General features: G+C 36.6%; 1 non-coding gene across 1 annotated transcript; it reads right to left on the bottom strand.

Moving 5' to 3' along the window:
- Nucleotides 1-1,423: 1,423 nt before the first annotated feature.
- On the bottom strand, nt 1,424-1,530 carry LOC121210475 (small nucleolar RNA R71). Its single transcript, XR_005905591.1, has one exon. It is a non-coding gene; the product is annotated as a small nucleolar RNA R71 (small nucleolar RNA).
- Between the last annotated feature and the right edge of the window lie 18,171 nt (nt 1,531-19,701).

Genomic DNA, 19,701 nt, shown 5'->3' with positions numbered 1-19,701 from the left:
TAAACCTTGTTATTATTTTTGAATCGTATGATAAATATTTGACTTATTCTTAATTACGTGTTCTTAAATCTTGTTTTGATGTTTTAGGATATCATCTCAAGCACTACTCTTAGTTGGAAGAGGAATAGATCCTGACTAAGAGTAACTTTTTCGTAATTAACCGGAGTTGATTGCACGCCTAGAGATAGGGTGACAAGATTTTGCCGGATTAAGGTGAAACCTAATAAGGGAATCCATAGATCGAGTTAATGCAACCTTAGGGTGTTAATTAGAGATAACTCTCGGTTATTCAACCTAGGGATTAGATGTTGTTAGTCTTGAGAGAGATAATAATATACATTAGGGATTTCTACAGAATAAGTTGAATGAATAAATCATCCGGTTCGGAGCTAGAATAACAAGTAAGAGTCTAGGTGGATTTTTCCTTAAGTATTGTCTTAATCAATCGTTTTTCAAAAGTAAGTTTCCCAAATCTGTTTTCTGCAAATTCTTAGTTTTATTTAATTAGTTAAAACAAATCACTTTATTTCTTAGGCTAGATAATAGAAAGACAGTCATTGCTAGTACTCATAGTCCTTTGGGTTCGACAATCCGGTCTTGCTAAAACTATACTACTGTTCGATAGGTACACTTGCCTATGTCGTGATTATAGTTAATTTCAAGAACGAATCATTATAAATCTTTAAAACTTATCACACACATAAATCACGCGATCAAGTTTTTGGCACCGTTGCCGGGGACTAAGATATTAGGAACGCTCAATTTTTTTACTTTAGCCATTTATTTTCTTGCAAGTTAACTTTAACTATTATTTTACTAATTTTCTTTCTTTTTCTTCTGGCAGGTTCTTGTAGTTTATGACTAGCAGAAACCCGTCAGGACCATTGCTTTTTGATGAGGAAATTGATCGTACAGTTAGTAGAAATCAACGAGAAATAAGACGTAGCTTAAAATACACAGAGGAAGAGCAAGATGATGATATCTCAACTACAACAGAGGAGATGGCTGAAAATCAAGACAATCATCTACCTCCAGCCATACCCGCTGAATTAGCAAATCAGAACCCTGCTCCTCATATTATGTATGATTATGCTAAACCTAATTTTACAGGAACTGAGTCAAGTATAGTTAGACCTCCTATTGCTGCCAACAATTTTGAACTAAAACCTAACACAATTCAGATGATACAACAATTAGTTCAGTTTGATGGTTTACAGGATAAGAACCCCAACACACACTTGGCAAATTTCCTAGAAATGTGCGACACTTTCAAAATTAATGGCATTTTTGATGATGCCATTCACCTTCGGTTATTCCATTTTTCACTGAGGAATAAAGCTAAACAGTGGTTGAACTCATTACCTCTTGGGAGCAAATGACCGAAAAATTTCTACTAAAATATTTTTCACCAGCAAAAACAACTAAGTTGCGTAATGATATTTCTTCTTTTGTGCAGATGGACTTAGAGACACTCTACGATGCATAGGAGCGATTCAAGGATCTTTTGCGAAGGTGCCCCCACCATGGCTTACCTCTATGGTTGCAAGTTCAAACATTCTACAATGGTGTGAACTCTTCGACAAGACAAATGATTGATGCAGCTGCTGGTGGAACCATCAATAAAAAAACACCTGAAGAGGCTTCTGAATTTATTGAAGAGATGTCACTGAATAACTATCAGTGGCAAGTCATGAGGACTAAGCGCAACAAAAACGGCAGGCGTTTATAACATCGACTCAGTCACTATGTTGACAAATCAGGTAGAACTTCTGAACAAGAAAGTTGATGGTTTACTTGGTTTTACATAGGTACATCCAGTGATGAGGTGCAATCAAAATAGGGAAGGTGTGCATACAGAATACCCACCATTCAATCCTGCAACCGAAGAGGAACAAGTCAACTATATGGGTAACAATAATTTTAGATCTCAAAATAACTTGTATAATAATACTTATAATGCAGGTTGAAAGAACCACCCAAATTTCTCTTGGGGTGGTCAACAGAATCAAAGGCCACAGAATCCTAAAGGTTTTCAACAGCCACCTTATCAACAGGAAAAGAAATCGAACCTTAAGGAGATGCTATATAAATTCATCTCGGTGTTAGAAACTCGTTTCCAGAATACCGAGATAGCGCTCAAAAATCAACAAGCATCAATTCAAAGACTCGAAACTTAGATAAGGCAGCTGTCTAAACAACTCTCCGAACAACCACAAGGTGATTTACATAGTAACAGCAGAGCAAACGAGCATATGAAAGCAGTTATATTAAGAAGTGGAAAAGTACTAGCTGAATCTAAAAAGAAACAACTCAAGAAGCCGTGACAAGCGAAAGGGAGGAGGAAAAATCCAAAAATAGTGACGAACTAGTACCGAAGGAGTATAAACCACCAGTTCTATACCCAGCAAAATTGAAGAAAGACCGCGTGGATGCAAAAGTCGGTAAGTTTCTTGAACTTTTCAAACAATTACATATCAACTTACCTTTTGTTGAAGCCATCTCGCAGATGCCTACATACGCGAAATTTTTAAAGGAGCTCTTAACAAATAAAAGAAAGTTTGAGGACTTATCAACAGTGGAACTCAACGAGGAGTGCTCAGCCATACTCCAAAACAAACTGCCAACCAAACTGAAAGATCCAGAAAGTTTTACTATCCCCTGCTTTATTGGTAGTTTAAATGCTGAGAAAGCACTAGCCGATCTAGGTGCTAGCATTAATTTGATGCCATATAAAATGTTCAAACAACTTGGTCTTGGGGAACCCAATCCCACTAGGATGAGTATTCAACTAGCCGATAGATCTGTTAAATATCCTAAGGATATTATAGAAGATGTACTTGTAAAAGTAGATAAATTCATATTCCCTGTTGACGTTGTTGTGCTTGATATGGATGAAGACGTGAAAGTACCTTTAATTTTAGGACGTCCATTTTTAGCCACTGCTAGGGTTGTAATTGATGTGGGTGATGGTAAATTGGTACTTAGGGTAGGTGGCGAGGAGATTATCTTTAAAATTTATGATGCCATGAGATTTTCTAGAGAACAAGATGACTCTTGTTATTTTCTTGACTCTATTGATCATGTCACTCAAGACTCTTTTTAGGAAATTATACGAGAAGGCACATCAGAACTGCACCTAGCTCAAGAAGAGAAAGCAAATGATGACTTTAATGAACATCCTTCGAGACAAGTAGAGTATGAGGGTATCAAAATGAATGATGAACTTAAGCAAAAACCCTCTATTGAGGAACCTCCCAAACTGGAACTTAAACAATTACCAAATCACTTGGAATATGCATATCTTGGAAATAATTCTACATTACCAGTGATTATTGCCTCTAACCTGCAACCCAAGGAAAAAGAGAAACTATTCCAAGTATTAAAAGAACATAAAAAGGCCATAGCTTGGAAAATTTCTGACATCAAAGGGATCAGCCCCTCTTTTTGCACCCATAAAATTTTAATGGAAGATGAATATAAGCCTTATGTGCAAGCTCAAAGAAGACTGAATCCCAATATGAAGGAAGTAGTTAAAGATGAGGTAATTAAACTTCTAGATGCTGGAATTATTTATCCTATTTCTGACAGTTCTTGGGTAAGTCCAGTTCAGGTTGTTCCAAAGAAAGGAGGCATGACAGTCGTGACTAACAAGAAGAATGAATTAATCCCAACAAGGACAGTCACAGGTTGGAGAGTTTTTATTGACTATAGAAAACTGAATGATGCCACAAGGAAAGATCACTTCCTATTGCCATTCATTGATCAAATGTTGGAAAGATTATCTTGGCACATGTACTACTATTTTTTAGACGGACTCTCCTGTTATTTCTAAATTCCAATAGCTCCTGAAGATCAAGAAAAGACCACAGTCACATGCCCATACGGTACATTTGCTTATCGTAGAATGCCTTTTGGATTATGTAACGCCCATGCCACTTTTCAGCGCTGCATGATGGCCATCTTTGACGAATTCGTGGAAGGCATCATGGAGGTATTTATGGATGATTTTTCGGTATTCGGTAACTCTTTCCATCTTTGCGTTAAAAATTTAGAATGATTTTTAATAAGATGTGAGGAAATGAACCTTGTACTTAATTGGGAAAAATGCCACTTTATGGTTCAAGAGGGTATAGTATTAAGGCATAAAATTTCTAGTAAACGGATTGAAGTGGATAAATCTAAAATTGAAATAATCGAAAAATTACCCCCTCCCAGTTCAGTTAAGGCTATTAGAAGCTTTTTAGGACATGTCAGTTTTTACAGAAGATTTACTAAAGATTTTTCTAAAATAGCTAAGCCTATGACTAAACTACTGGAAAAGGAGATGCCTTTTAACTTCGATCAGAAATGTTTAGAAGCATTTAACACCCTGAAAGAAAAATTAATCGATACTCCTATTATAATTGCACCTGACTGGAACTTACCTTTTGAACTAATGTGTGATGCAAGTGATTATGCAGTAGGTGCAATTTTGGGACAGCGAAAAGACAAGCGCTTCCAACCTATTTATTATGCTAGCAAAACATTGACAGCCGTACAGGAAAACTACACCACCACAGAAAAGAATTGCTAGCATTTAATAAATTTCAATCATATCTTATATTATCTAAAGTTGTTGTCTACACTGATCATTCTGCCCTTCGATATCTCTTAACTAAAACTGATGCAAAACCTCGACTCATTCAATGGATTTTGTTACTGCAGGAATTCGACTTAGAAATTCAAGATAAGAAAGGAGTTGAAAATCTCGCAGCAGATCATCTTTCCAGACTTGAAAACTCAAATATCAGAAAACTAGATGAGATGGAAATTAATGATTCATTTCCTGATGAACAATTCTTCATTATATCTAACTTTGAGGTACCTTGGTTTGCAGACATAGCAAATTTTTTGGCTGCTAACATAATCCCAAAAGGGTTGACACACCAGCAAAAGAAGAGATTCTTTAGTAATGTGAAAAACTACTTTTGGGATGACCCTTTTTTGTTTCGTATATGTGCAGATCAAGTCATTCAAAGATGCGTTGCAAGGCCAGAAACATTAAAGATACTGGAACATTGCCATTCAGGACCAACTGGAGGACACTACAATGGAACTAAGACCGCACATAAAGTACTTGAATCAGGTTTTTATTGGCCCTCATTATTCAAAGACGCTAATAGGTATGTAACTTCTTGCGACAAATGCCAACGAACAGGTAACCTCTCCAAACATGATGAAATGCCTCAAAACTATATGCTCCCTTGTGAAATATTTGACGTTTGGAGTATTGACTTCATGGGTCCATTCCCTAGTTCATTTGGGAATAATTACATCTTAGTAGCAGTTGATTATACTTCCAAATGGGTAGAAGCCCAAGCCTTACCTACTAATGATGCTAGAGTGGAGGTACGTTTCCTTAAGAAACTCTTCTCAAGATTTGGAACACCTAGAGCAATTATTAGAGATAGGGGTACTCATTTTTGTAATACCCAATTTGAGAAAACACTTAAGAAATACGGAGTCTTTCATAGAATAGCCACCCCATACCATCCTCAAACCAGTGGACAAGTTGAAGTGGCAAACCGAGAAATCAAATGAATTCTTGAAAAAATAGTAGAATCAAATAGGAAAGATTGGGCAATGAAAGTAGATGATGTTTTATGGGCTTATAGAACTACTTTTAAGACCCCTATAGGAACATCACCGTATAGACTCGTTTATGGGAAAAGTTGTCATCTGCCATTCGAACTAGAGTACAAAACTTTTTGGGCAATTAAATTTCTAAACCTTGATCATAAACTTGCAGGCCAAAATAGGTTGATACAGCTGAACGAGTTAGATGAGTGGCGAGCCAATGCATACGAAAATTCACGACTATACAAGGAAGCAACAAAACGAAGCCATGACACTCGCTTGAAGCAACAGAAGCAATTCGAAGTCGGAGATTCTGTCTTGCTCTATAATTCAAGACTCAAATTGTTTCCTGGAAAACTTAAATCAAGATGGTCAGGATCTTTTGTAGTTCAAACTGTCTTCCCATATGGCACAGTAGAGGTAAGTCACCCATCACAAGAAACTTTCAAGGTAAATGGTCATCGTCTCAAACTGTATACTGGCAAGGATTTTAAGGACGATGGAGAGGTGTTTCGACTCCACGAACCTCCCTGAATACATTAGCAAGGGAAAGTCGAGCTGAGACTATAAACAAGCACTTTTCGGGAGGCAACCCGAGTACTAACAAAGTTTTCATTTATTTAAACTTTATTTTTTTGAAGTTTTTAATACTTTGCCCACTAACTGAAGCTCTTGAAAATAGGTTTACCATAGGGACACGGCCAAGCACACGGGCGTGTGTAAGACCGTGTGGAAACAGAGCAAATATTTTCCCAAAACACGGGCTGCGATAAAACCCCACAGCTGTGCGATAGAGCCGTGGGTGAACCTGCCAAAACAACACGGGCGTGTGTAAAGGAACACGGGCGTGGGCTAAATAGACCACAACGCACACGGGCGTGTGCGATGGCCATGCCACTTATAAAATTCTATTTTATTTTACCTTGATTTTTTTATTTTTAGTTTTAAAATAATTCATGTTTTCTCTACACACGGCTTCTCTTTATGATTACTATCAGCATATTTCTTCCTAAACATCATGCCCTACTCTATTGTCAATCATCGTTCTCACCGAACTAGGGAATTCATTCAGTAAAAAATCAGGAAGTTTCAATTCTCTCCCTATCTTACAATCTTATATTTTCTTATATATTTAACTTTGTACATTGAGGGCAATGTACATCTTAAGTGTGGGGGGTACTTATTTTATTACTTGAAAATCCCAAAATATTGCTTTGTTCTCTGGTGAAGCTCTCATATCATGTTTAAAATGAATTTTGATTGATTGATAATTTTGATTGATATATCTTAAATTAAAACATAGACATTCATGCATTGATTGTTAAACTTTAAGACACTAGAAAATTAAGCATGATAAATTGATTTTTAAGAATTTAAGATTTTAGGCTATTTCCTCAAATCTAGGTATTATCTTGAATTGCATCCTACAGATTTAAATATCAAAAAGCCATAATTTTTGTGAGATCTTTGAGCCTTTTGAGCATCTATTAATTCTTTCATGCTCACTTTTATTATTACTTTGAGTGTGTCAATACTGAACTTTTATTCTAGAATTTGCTTGATTATGCATGTCGAGACCACACTTTTCGATTTGATATGTCAAGATGATAGAGGCACTTAGGATTAACCCACTCATGCCATGAAAAGCCTACCTCCACAATTAACCCTTAGTAAACCCCGTTGAGCCTAATAAGCCATTCTTTGTTTTACCCTCAATATTAACCTTTAACCCATTATTGTTGAAATCCCCTTAAATTAATTTCATCCCCATTTTTGTCGAGAATTGATTTGAATAAATTGCTTAACTATGTCTTGTTTTTAGTAGTAATCTATGATATTTGACTTATTACTAAAAAAAACATATATATAGTAGTAGTTATCTCTGATTTGTAAGCTTCATCATTTCGTAATTAGAGAAGAAGTTATGTTGTACGCAAGTGGTGATTAAATATTTTTTTCTAGTTAAGGAATTTTTCAAAGCAATCTCGATTTTAACCTTTTCTTTCAGTTTGTGACCACACCCCCTAACCAAGCCTCATTACAACCATCTAAAGACCTTTTGATTGATGTATCATCTCAATGAATAGTGGTGGAGATTTGATTTTCATGCAAGCTTATGGTAATAACTTTTCATATTGATTGATGAGTGCTTCTTTCATTGCCCTTGAACACTTCGAGTGATTTGAGTGAATCGTTAGTGAGGATGTTAAACTCTGTAAGGTTCTGAATCAATGATAACTACTTAGATAAAGGGAGATGCCTAAGTTTTTCATGATTAGATACTCAATTTAGAATGTTTGAAGCTCTAATGTTTTTTTAGTTGAACTCTTAATGTATGATTACTTATGAGATAATTTGAGATAATATTGATCGGAATTATAAGTTGAGAAAAAGGAAATTTTATGTGATCCGAGGATTTTGCTTGAGGACAAGCAAACACTTAAGTGTGGGGGTATTTGATAAACCATAATTTATACATATTTATAACCCATGCTTAATGCATTTTATGAATGATTTCTCCTTTGATTTGGTGAATTCGATGTTCCTAATGCCTTAATTTCATGTTTTATTCTGAGGAAAGCATAGGAGAACGAAAGGAACGAGAAACGGGCTGAAAATGGAGAAAATGGGCCAAAGCACGAAATCAGCACGGCCTGGACCGACTTATACACCCGTGCCAATCTAACAGGCTTGAACACGACCTGAAGGAATCACACACGACCGTGCCACACGGGTGTGTCCCTGCTGAACCACAACTCACAATTAATAAATTTGGCGTACAGTTGTTTCACTAGCAGAACCTATAGAACCACTTTGAGGTGTTCATCATGCTTATCCCCAGTCTTCGAATACACCAGTATATCATCAATAAATACCACCACGAACCAATCCAGATAGGGCTGGAACATTCGATTTATTAGATCCATAAAAGCTGCTGGTGTATTCGTCAATCCAAATGGCATCACTAGGAACTCGTAATTACTGTATCAAGTCCTAAATGCTGACTTATGCACGTCAACCTCCTTAACTCTCAACTGGTGATACCCTGATCAGAGGTCAATCTTAGAGAAAACTGAAGCACCTCAGAACTGGTCAAACAGATCGTCTATTCTCGGTAGGGGGTACTTATTCTTGATGGTCAACTTATTTAGTTGCCAGTAATCGATACACATACGCATGGATCCATCCTTCTTTTTCACAAAAAATACTGGTGCTCCCCATGAAGACACACTAGGACGAATGAATCCACGATCCAGTAACTCTTGAATTTGAGCCTTAAACTCCACAAGCTCTTTCTGTGCCATGCAATAAGGAGCGATGGACATCAGAGCTGTACCAGGGAGAAGCTCAATCCCATACTCTACTTCATGATTCAAAGGTAACCCAGGTAGCTCTTCAGGAAAAACGTCTCGAAAGTCTTTAACCGTCCTGATATCCTTAACTGAAGAATCCCTCGAATTTGAAACACTGATGTAGGCCAGATACGCCTCACATCCCTTACGAACCAACTTTTCGGTCCTTAATGCAGAAATCACATTCGATAAGTACTTTCGACGCTCCCCAATTACGACTACCTCACTGTCCTCCGCAGTTTTCAGTATAACCCTTTTTGTGGCACAATCTAAGTTCACTCGGTGCTTGACCAACCATTCCATTCCCAGTATTAGATCAAATTCTCTGAAAGGCAGTTCCATCAGATCAGCTAGAAAAATAGCCCCTTGAACCTCTAAAGGAATGTCTCTAAACAAATTATTTACCCTTACTGATTGCCCCAACAGACTCAGTACAATGACCTCACTCGTAGTGCTCTCAACCAGTACACCCAAGTTTTCAGATATAGTACAGGCTATATATGGGTAAGTAGATCCTATAACTATCAGTGCAGTATAAGGTACATTATAAATAAAGAACATACCTGTGATAACGTCTGCATCTCTATCCTCTCGGAGACCTGCAGCATAAACAAGAGCTGGTTGCCTCGCCTTAGTATGACCGGCACCTCTGCCTGGTGCTCTTTGACTACGACCTAACCCATTACCACCTCTGGCCTGACCACGAACACTCGGTGGCTACTAGACTACTCTCGGTGATGGTTGGAAACACATAAATTTACGCATTTTTACATGCTCTTTTTAACTTAAAATCATACCGTTTTATTAAATTCTTGTTGAAAAATAATTAAATATTATAAAATAATTAAATTGTGTTAAAAATATGAACATGGTGAATTTTAGTTAATTTTAAACTTAATTTTTATTAATTTTGACTATTTTCGACGGCTGACACTACTGAAAGCACAAAACTGAGAAGCAATTTGAAGTATCGAGGCACATTAATTTCCAGCCTAAGATGGTCTAGAAATCTGTATTAATTCATAATTTAATTAATTTTACTTTATTCCCCATTTAGTTTTGGTTAAATAAATTATTTTTAATTAATTATGGAGAAAGGATCCAATTGAACTGCACTGGTCGAACCATATTGAGTGAACTAAACAAGCCACTAATTGGGAAGCCCAAAACTGTCCATATGCTGACACAAATCAGCATTTTATCTGATTAAATATGCTTGCAAAAAGGCCCTTAAAGGCTTCCAAAATGCATTCAAACCCCACCTTTATCTGTGGCTTTGTAGATTTGCCTCAGGCTATTTTTAGTAGAGTTGAAAATCTCAACTTTTGCCAAGTAGATGGCCGGCCATAGGGGGCTCTTTTGCTGCTGAAATTTTATATTTTTAGCAGCCACAATCAGCTATAAAAGCCACCCCTTGCTGATCATTCAAACCATCCCTCAATCCCACAACATTCTCTCATTCTCTCTTATCCTCTCTCACTTTTCTCTTCATTTTTTCCATCCCATTTCCCTTTTTGTTCAAGTGTCGATTTCTTCTCTTGGGATAGAGGCTCTCATCAGCCATTTTGGAGCAGCAATTAGGTTTTCATAAGCCACCTTGATAGCCGAAGGCAATGAATAACTGAGAACGGAGCAACTAGTTAAGCCACGGAGAAACACCGGATTTGCTTCTTGTTCCCTATCTCTTTAATTTTTGTTGTTGTTTTGACAAACATGTTTATAATATTTATGCTATTGAAATGGTTATTTTAATCAGTTTAGCTTAAATTAAGTTTGTGTTGGGTTGATTATATTCTGCCTGCTTGAATTGTTAAAATGATGTTGATGTTGTTATAGACCTCGGCAAATTGCTTGGTTAAGTAAAATCATGCCTAAGTTATTCTTGCAATATAATTGTTAAGTAACTAATGGATTAATTATTAAATCGTATTGAAATTATAATTAATAGACACAATGCTTAATCAGTGCATGTTTATTCTTCTAAAGTAGCTAAAGTTTAAATTAGCATTGTAGTCGGCGATATGTATGCCTTGCATAACTTGCAAGATTTTTGTGATTAAACTGTTTCAAGGTAGAAATACCCTATTACCTAACTTAATCTTTTATATGCTAGTGAAGATTGATTAACCACTTGGAATGACATTGAAAAATGTTCAAGAGATTGATTAATTTAATAAGTATGTATGAGCAGTAGTTAGCAAATTATCGAGTTGCCTTGAATTTATTCGTAGCAATATAAACATAAGTTTGATAATTCTAAGTTAGATAAATGTAATTAATCCAACACAAGTATGTTATCTTGATTAAATCTTATTTGAAATCGTGCATTAGAACTCTTTTTTATTATTATTTACTTAGTTTTTAAATAGTCATTGACCACCTTTTAAAACCAAATTATTTTTACCTCACCAAAGTGTTTTACAATTAATTTAATAAATAATTCTTTTTACAGACCCTGTGGGTACGATAACTCGACATTTACTTGTCACTTTATTAATTTTTGTGAATGTGTACACTTGCACATTTTTCGTCGTTCCAAGTTTTTGGCGCCGTTGTCGGGGACTGTTTTTTTAAAAAAAGCCATTATTTGTGAATTTGTTAGTTTTACATTTTGTTTTACTATTCTGTTTAATTTTTATTTCACTTAATTTTTATGTGATTATTTCAGGTATTTATGAGTATTGACCAGGTTATTGACTTACTCCTTGTAGACCCTGAATAGAACAAACCTTTCGACAGCAAAGAAGACAAGCAAATCAAAGAATGACTGAAGAAATGAATTTCAAGAATATGAATCAAGGAAATGGAGCAAACCTTGCTCAAAATCCTATCCTTATTGCTGATGATAGGGATAGATCCTTAAGACAATATGCTGTGCGAGTGTTTAATGATCTTAATCCAGGTATTAGGAGACCCGAAATCGAGGCACAACAATTTGAGCTAAAGCCCGTCATGTTCTAGATGCTTTAGACAGTGGGCCAATTCAGTCATATTTAATTATATTTTAAGGTTAATGGCAATTGATAATTTACTATATATATATATTTAATTATTAATTGTTGTTAAACTTTGAATAGAATTAGAACTTAGGATTTTATTTTCATTAAAATTTTCTACGAATTCTACTACAAATCTTATTTTTCCATCTATAAATACCATCAGCTTTCTCCCTCCATTCATTCATCTTCAAAACCCCAAAACACCGAACACCTAAGTGTCGCAAGCCTAGCCCAACTGACTAACCAGCACATGCCCAACAGACCGCCGCACGTCCAGCTTCATCGCATGCCTATTGCTCTAGTCTCAGGTCGCGCCAAGCGCTCATCTGTGTGCGCCTGCTGCTCTTGCCCAGCAACTATCCAGGCCGAGTCCTGCTCTAGGCTTCCATCCGCGAATGCCTACTGCTCTAGGCCAAAACGCACAAGCACCCAGCGCCTTAGTGCCCACGCCAGGCCTGCTGCTGAAGGCTCCTTGTTGCATTGTTGCTCCCACACGCACCATCCATCCAAGCACCTAGCCACCTTGCACACCAAGCCCTTTAGCCAAGCCTTCCAACCTTTCTTTTAAATTGCCATCTTTTTCTTCATAATAATAATAATTTTTTTTAAGATTTCTTAAAAAAAAAGGTGGTAAGACCTAATTTTCTCTTAAATTTAATTTTATTCAATTAGTTAATTTTTCAATTCATTGAATTATTAATAATTTTCATTAAATTTTTGAGAAAATAATTTTCCCATCTTATGATCAGGTTAAACATGCCTCGCAAGAGAACTTGTGCTTCCTCTCAAATTGATGAAACACAAAACAAGTTCCCCTGTGAAGAAGCCAAAGTGAGATACGAAAGTATCTTAAAAAATACACAAATGCATCCAGATAAAGACTTTACATTAAAGGAAAGCAACTACATAGACTTTATGGCACGTATTCGTCAAGTTGCTGATACCCTTAATTGGGAACTATTTTGTGAAAGAGATCTAGTGTGGATGAGGAACTAGTTCGTGAGTTCTATGCGAATATAACTTCAAGTGAGATTACAGAAGTTCTAGTTTGCGGAATCAAGGTACCGATGCTATTAATAAGTTCTTTGAAATACCTGATTTCAAAAACGATGAATACTCCACATTAATAAGCAATATCAAACCTAAGAATTTTCAAGATATTCTTAGGGAATTGACAGTTCAGGGTTCTACGTGGACTGTGTCAAAACAAGGAATACACACTTGTCGAAGAGAATATCTGACGCCACTCGCGAAGGTATGGTTTTACTTCATCCGATTCAGTCTTATGCCTAGCTCACATGGGACTACAATCTCATCAGAGCGAATGGTCTTATTGTACACGATCCTAACTGGTAAGACCATTGATGTTGGAAAGATCATCTTGAGGGAAATACAAAATTGTGCCGTTAAACGCTCTGGCCCTGCTCACTTCCCCTTTACAATAACAATTCTATGCTTGAAAGCAGAAATTCTTGCAAATGTAAGGATGACAGGGTATAGCCAAGGCACAATCACAGATTGGGGCCTCTATCAAGTCACTGGAGACTCAATTCTACAACAACGAGTTGAAGAAAGTGAAGATGTGGAAACAAAAAAATTTATATACTTTTACATACCCATTTTTACTTAAATTCATGCAAAACCGGTTAAATTCTTGTCAAAAAATAATTAAATATTATAAAAAAATTAAATTGTGTTAAAAATATGAACATGGTGTATTTTAGTTAATTTTATACTTAATTTTTATTAATTTTGACTATTTTCGATAGATTTGAGCAAAGGGCGAAAATTGGCTTGGCTGACACTACTGAAAGCACTGATAAACCGAAATTTATACATATTTCTATCCCACGCTTAGCACATTTTATGGAGGATTTCTCCTTAGATTTGGTGAATTCGATGCTCCTAATGCCTTAATTTCCTGTTTTATACTCAGGAAAGCATAGGAGAATAAAAAGACCGAGAAACGGCCAAAAACAGAGAAAATAGGCCAACATACGACATCAACACGGCATGGAATTCCTCACACAAGCAGACCACACGGCTGTGTTAAATTGGCAGACCTGAAACACGATTTACACGGGTACACCACATGCCCGTGCCTATCTAACAGGCTCGACCACGACCTGAAGTAATCACACACGAGCGTGTCCCTGTTGAGCCCAAGCAGAGTCTTATTCAAAAAAAGGCCACTTTTGAGGGCTCTTAGGTATTCCAAAGCCTATAAATACAGCTTAGAAGAGGAAAAAAGGGAGACAGAGAGGAGAAAGTAAGGAATTACTCGAATAAAGCCGATTGACCCATCTCAGAAGCCGGATTTATCATCAAGACTGAAGATCTCTCCTCAATTTCCCTTCAGGAGTTTTAGGTTTTCTTTATGTTTTGTATCTATTATTCTTCTGAGATGTTTTTCCTTTTAGTTATGAACTAAATCCCCTAAATACCTAAGGGGAATGAAACCTAAGATGAATCTTATTATTATCTGAATTGTATGATAAATATTTGACTTATTCTTAATTATGTGTTCTTAATTCTTGTTTTAATATTTCAGGATATTGAATCAAGTTAATGCTCTTATTTAGAGGAGGAATAAACCCTGTCTAAGAGTAAATTTGTCATAATTAAGCGGAGTTGATTATGCGCTTAGAGATAGGGTGACAAGATTTTGCCGGATTAGGGTGAAACCTAATAAGGGGGTCCATAGATCGAGTTAATGAAACCTTAGGGTGTTAATTAGAAAGAGATTTCAATTATTCAATCTAGAGTTAGATGTTATTAGTCTCGAGAGAGATAATAATATAACTTAGAGATCTCTATGGAACAAGTTGGATGAATAAATCGTCCGATTCAGAGTCAAATAACAAGTGAAGTCTAGGTGGATTTTTCTTTAGGTATTGTCTTAATCAATTGAGTTTTCCAAAAAGTATTTTCCCCAAATTTCTTTTCTATGTTTTCTTAGTTTAATTAATTAGTTAGATAAACAAATCCTTTTTATTTTTTAGGCTAGATAATAGAAAGAAAGTTAATACTAGTACTTTTAGTTCCTTTGGGTTCGACAATCTAGTCTTGCTAAAGCTATACTACTGTTCGATAGGTACACTTGCCTCTATCGTGATAATAGTTAGTTTCAAGAACGATTCATTATAAATATTTAAAACATATCACGTATCAGGTTTTTGGCGCCGTTGCCAGGGAACTAAGATATTAGGAACACTCGTTTTTTATTACTTTAGCCATTTACTTTTATTACAATTTAAATTTTATTCTAATTTTTACTTTAGCCATTTTTACTAATTTTTACTAATTTTTATTCTAATGTAATATATCCCTTATGCGGGCTTGCGAGGCCTTAAACATACATTCGGGTTAGTTCGGGACCTAACCTGAAACTCGTTTAAAACTTAGAAAAATTTCTTGCATCAATGTTCCACACGCCCGTGTGGGTATAGAGCACACGCCCGTGCGCTTTGGGACACTCCCATGTCCCTAGCCCGTGTCTGAAAACCTGGGTATTTTGCCAAAACAGTAAAGCTAAAGCACACGCCCGTGCCTTACGACCGTATCCTTCACACAGCTGAGACACATGGCCGTGTCTTTTGTCCGTGTGCAACCAGCATGTATACTGACTTTTTAGCACGGCATGGACACACGCCTGTGTGGCCTACCCGTGTGCTATAAAGACCTTAAAATTTTATGTGCAGGGGACACACGACCATAACACACGCCTGTGGACGTGGATCGTATGTCACACATGGTCTAGACATACGCTCGTGTGTCTTACCCGTGTGGACAAATTTGGCTATTTTCCAAGCCCTTTTGTCACCCAAATTGCACAACCTACACAAGATCATTTCAATATACACATCTTATCCCAATGGACATTAATTCAACCATAGAAAAAACATCATATGCATTCATCAAATGAATAATAGCCGTTATTCTAGGCTTAATACAAAACAAAGAGCTTTTGAATTAAGCCAAAATACATAAACAATTCTCATGATATAACATCCTAGTCTAGCCCTATACATGTCACCTTCAAAAATATAAATCAAACTTATACCGAATGTTGCGGACGATAGTGTAATCGATATCTCTGACTTCAAGGGATCCTTGAGCTAACTAGATAATGCTGAAAAGAGAGAGGGTAAGCATAAAGCTTAGTAAGTTTCATATAAATAAATATACAACAACAGTCTCACCATTACTTATTATGCTTAAATGTAAACATAACTCAACTTACTCTTTGTCATCTACTCGAGTTACATTTTCTATATTAAGCTCGATACTCATGCTTACCATATAGGTACCTGTAACACTCATAACATGATTATTCCTTCTATATCGAAATTGATCTATAACTCTCACCATTGAAATGTTTGGGATACTACTGGATATTCACTGAGCCTCTAACATGGGATATATTGCCAATGCATGTCCCAGACACGTCTTACACTGGCTATCTCTGTCGAGGCCGATGCATGTCCCAGACATGTCTTACACTGGCACTCCTATATGCGTGCTGATGCATGTCCTAGACATGTCTTACACTAGCACAACTCTTAGCCGATGCGTGTCCCAGACACGTCTTACACTGGCTATCTCTATGCCGATGCCATGTCCCAAACATGGTCTTACACTGGCTATCTCTATGCCGATGCCATGTCCCAGACATGGTCTTACACTGGCTATCTCTATGTCGATGCATGTCCCAGACACGTCTTACACTGGCTATCTCTGTATTCATCCAATGCCTTGGCACGAATATCCAATTCATATCCTAAAGTTTCAAAGGGATATCTCTATTATCTCAAATATTTCTAGGCATTCTCATTTCATAACTTAATAACTTAGGCAATATCAATTCAATGACTATATGAATATGAATATTAACGAAGTAGTTGTATTATTTACATACAACTTACCTTAGTTTACAAAAAGTACTCGACTATTCAGTTTAGTCGGTTTGCTTGGCCTTCCCCCGATCTAGGTTCAGATTTGGCAAGTCTTGATCTATAATGACTATATGCACTCATTTAGTCACTAATTAGAATTAAACAATCATAATTCACCTTTTGGGTAAAATGACCATTTTGTCCCTAGACTTTGATAAAATTACCATTTTGCCCCTATACTCAAAAATCAATTTTCATCGAATTTATTTGCATTTGAAGCCTAGCTAAACTCTTTTTACTACTATAGAAATCTCAAATTCTCAATATTTTACACACTTATCCTTTATTTTGCAACTTATGCAAAATAACCCCTTTAGGTGTTTTCTTGCCAACACCTTTCACAAAAGTTGTTTATAACTCACCTAGAACTCATATTCTTCCATAAAAACTCCATAAACATAAAAAATACAATCATGGTAAAACTCTAAACTCTTGACTATTTTGTAAGATATTACCTTCATTTGAAGGCCCATGCTTCAAGGATTTCAAAAATGCAAAAATTGTCAACAAAGGGTGTGAGAATCACTTACTTGTGTGAGCTTTAACTTGCTGAAAATTTTCTGCCTTCAAAACTCCATTTTAGCTGATATTTTTGGTGGAGAAGAGAGATGGAGAAGAAAGAAATGATAGCTAGGCTTTTAGGCATTATTTTATCACCAATACATGACATCATCCACCTAATACTTTGACTATTTGCTTAAAATCATTCACATGGCCGGCCAACATTAATAAAAGGGTGTAATTGCTCTTTAAAATCCTTCAATTTAAGTTCTTTAGCTATTCAACACATTTGGGTATTAAAATAAAACTTTTTCCTTTTATGCAATTTAGTCCTTTTTCGCAATCGGGCTTGAAAACATTAAAATTAGCTCACCAAATTTTTCATGCACTAATCAAATCATACTATAACTTCATCAAAATAATAAAATAATTTTTCTAACTTTAGATTCGTGGTCTCGAGATCACTATTCTTACTAGGCCCTAAATCGAGCAGTTACATTTCTCCCCCCTTAGGGATTTTCGTCCATGAAAATATTACCGGTAAATAAGTTTGGGTACTACTATCTCAGAGAATCTTCGGGTTCCCATGTAGCTTCCTCGACCCCATGTCTATGCCACAAAACTTTCACAAGTGGTATATTCTTATTTCTTAACTGTTTAACTTCTCGAGCTAAGATCTTAACTGGTTTTTCACCATAAGTCATATATGGAAGAATCTCAAATTCAGTAGGCGTAATTACGTGCGAAGAGTCAGATCTATATCGGCGTAACATGGACACGTGAAACACATTGTGAATCTTTTCTAACTCTGGCGGCAAATTCAATTTGTAGGCAACAGGCCCTATTCTCTCGGTAATTTCATAAGGTCCTATGAAACGAGGACTCAGCTTGCCTTTTTTACCAAATCTGAGGACTTTCCTCCAAGGGCAAACTTTCAAGAGTACTCTATCACCAGTCTCAAACTCGATCTCCTTTTGTTTCAAATCTGCGTAGGATTTCTACCTATCCGAAGCGGCTCTTAGGCATTCTCGAATCACTTTAACTTTTTCCTCAGCCTTTCTGACTAATTCAACCCCGTGAATTTGACTCTCTTTCAACTCTGTCCAGTATAACAGCGTTTGACACTTTTGCCCGTACAAAGCTTCATAAGGTGCTATTTTCATACTTGACTGATAGCTGTTGTTGTAGGCGAACTCAACCAATGGTAAGTATTTTTCCCAGCTTCCTTGCAATTTGAGAACATAGCATCTTAGCATGTCTTTTAAAATCTGTATCACTCTTTCCGATTGCCCATCCGTCTGTGGATGAAAAGTTGTACTGAAACTTAACTTGGTTCCTAGAGCCTCTTGTAACTTCTTCCAAAACCTCGAGGTGAATCTCGAGTCTCGGTCTGAAGCAATCGACAACGGTACACCATGAAGCCTCACAATCTCGGAAACATACAAATCAGCTAATTTCTCGAGAAAGTAGTCTGTACGCACTGGTATGAAGTGAGCTGACTTAGTTAATCTATTGACAATAACCCATACAGCATCTTTCTTTTTTGGGTTTAATGGCAAACTGGTCACGAAATCCATGGTGACACGATCCCATTTTCCACTCTGGAACCATAATAGGCTGAAGTAGCCCAGAAGGTACTTGGTATTCAGCCTTTACTTGCTGACACACTAGACACTTGGGAACAAACTCAGAAATATCCCTTTTCATTCCCGACCACCAATACATTTTCTTCAGGCCGTTATACATCTTTACACTACCCGAGTGGACGGATAAACTACCACTATGCGCTTCTCGTAAAATCTTCTGGATGAGCTCACTAGCTTTAGGCACACAAATTCTATTTTTAAACATTAAACATCCGTCGATATCAACCTGAAAATCTGATTCAACACCTAACTCAATCTGATTCTTCTTAGCTTGAAACTTATCATCATCTTTTTAAGCTTCTCGGATTTCATGAAGAAAAGTCAGTGACTACATCGAGCCATCCTTGAAGACGGTCAACTGCGTATTCAAAGCTCTCAAGGCAAACAACGATTTTCTACTCAAGGCATCAGTGACTACATTCGCCTTTCCTGGATGGTACTCGATGATCAGCTCATAATCTTTTAATAGTTCTAACCATCAATGTTGCCTCAAATTCAACTCCTTTTGAGTCATCAAGTACTTTAAACTCTTGTGGTCGGTAAACACCCTACATTTCTCTACGTACAAATGGTGTTGCCAATTTTTTAAGGCGAACACCACAGCTGCTAGCTCTAAATCATGGGTTGGATA

This window comes from Gossypium hirsutum, chromosome A11 (genome assembly GCF_007990345.1).
Source record: "Gossypium hirsutum isolate 1008001.06 chromosome A11, Gossypium_hirsutum_v2.1, whole genome shotgun sequence".
NCBI classification, from domain to species: Eukaryota; Viridiplantae; Streptophyta; class Magnoliopsida; order Malvales; family Malvaceae; genus Gossypium; species Gossypium hirsutum.
The sequence above is the reverse complement of the archived record's forward strand: the minus strand, read 5'-3'. Positions and strand labels throughout refer to the sequence as shown.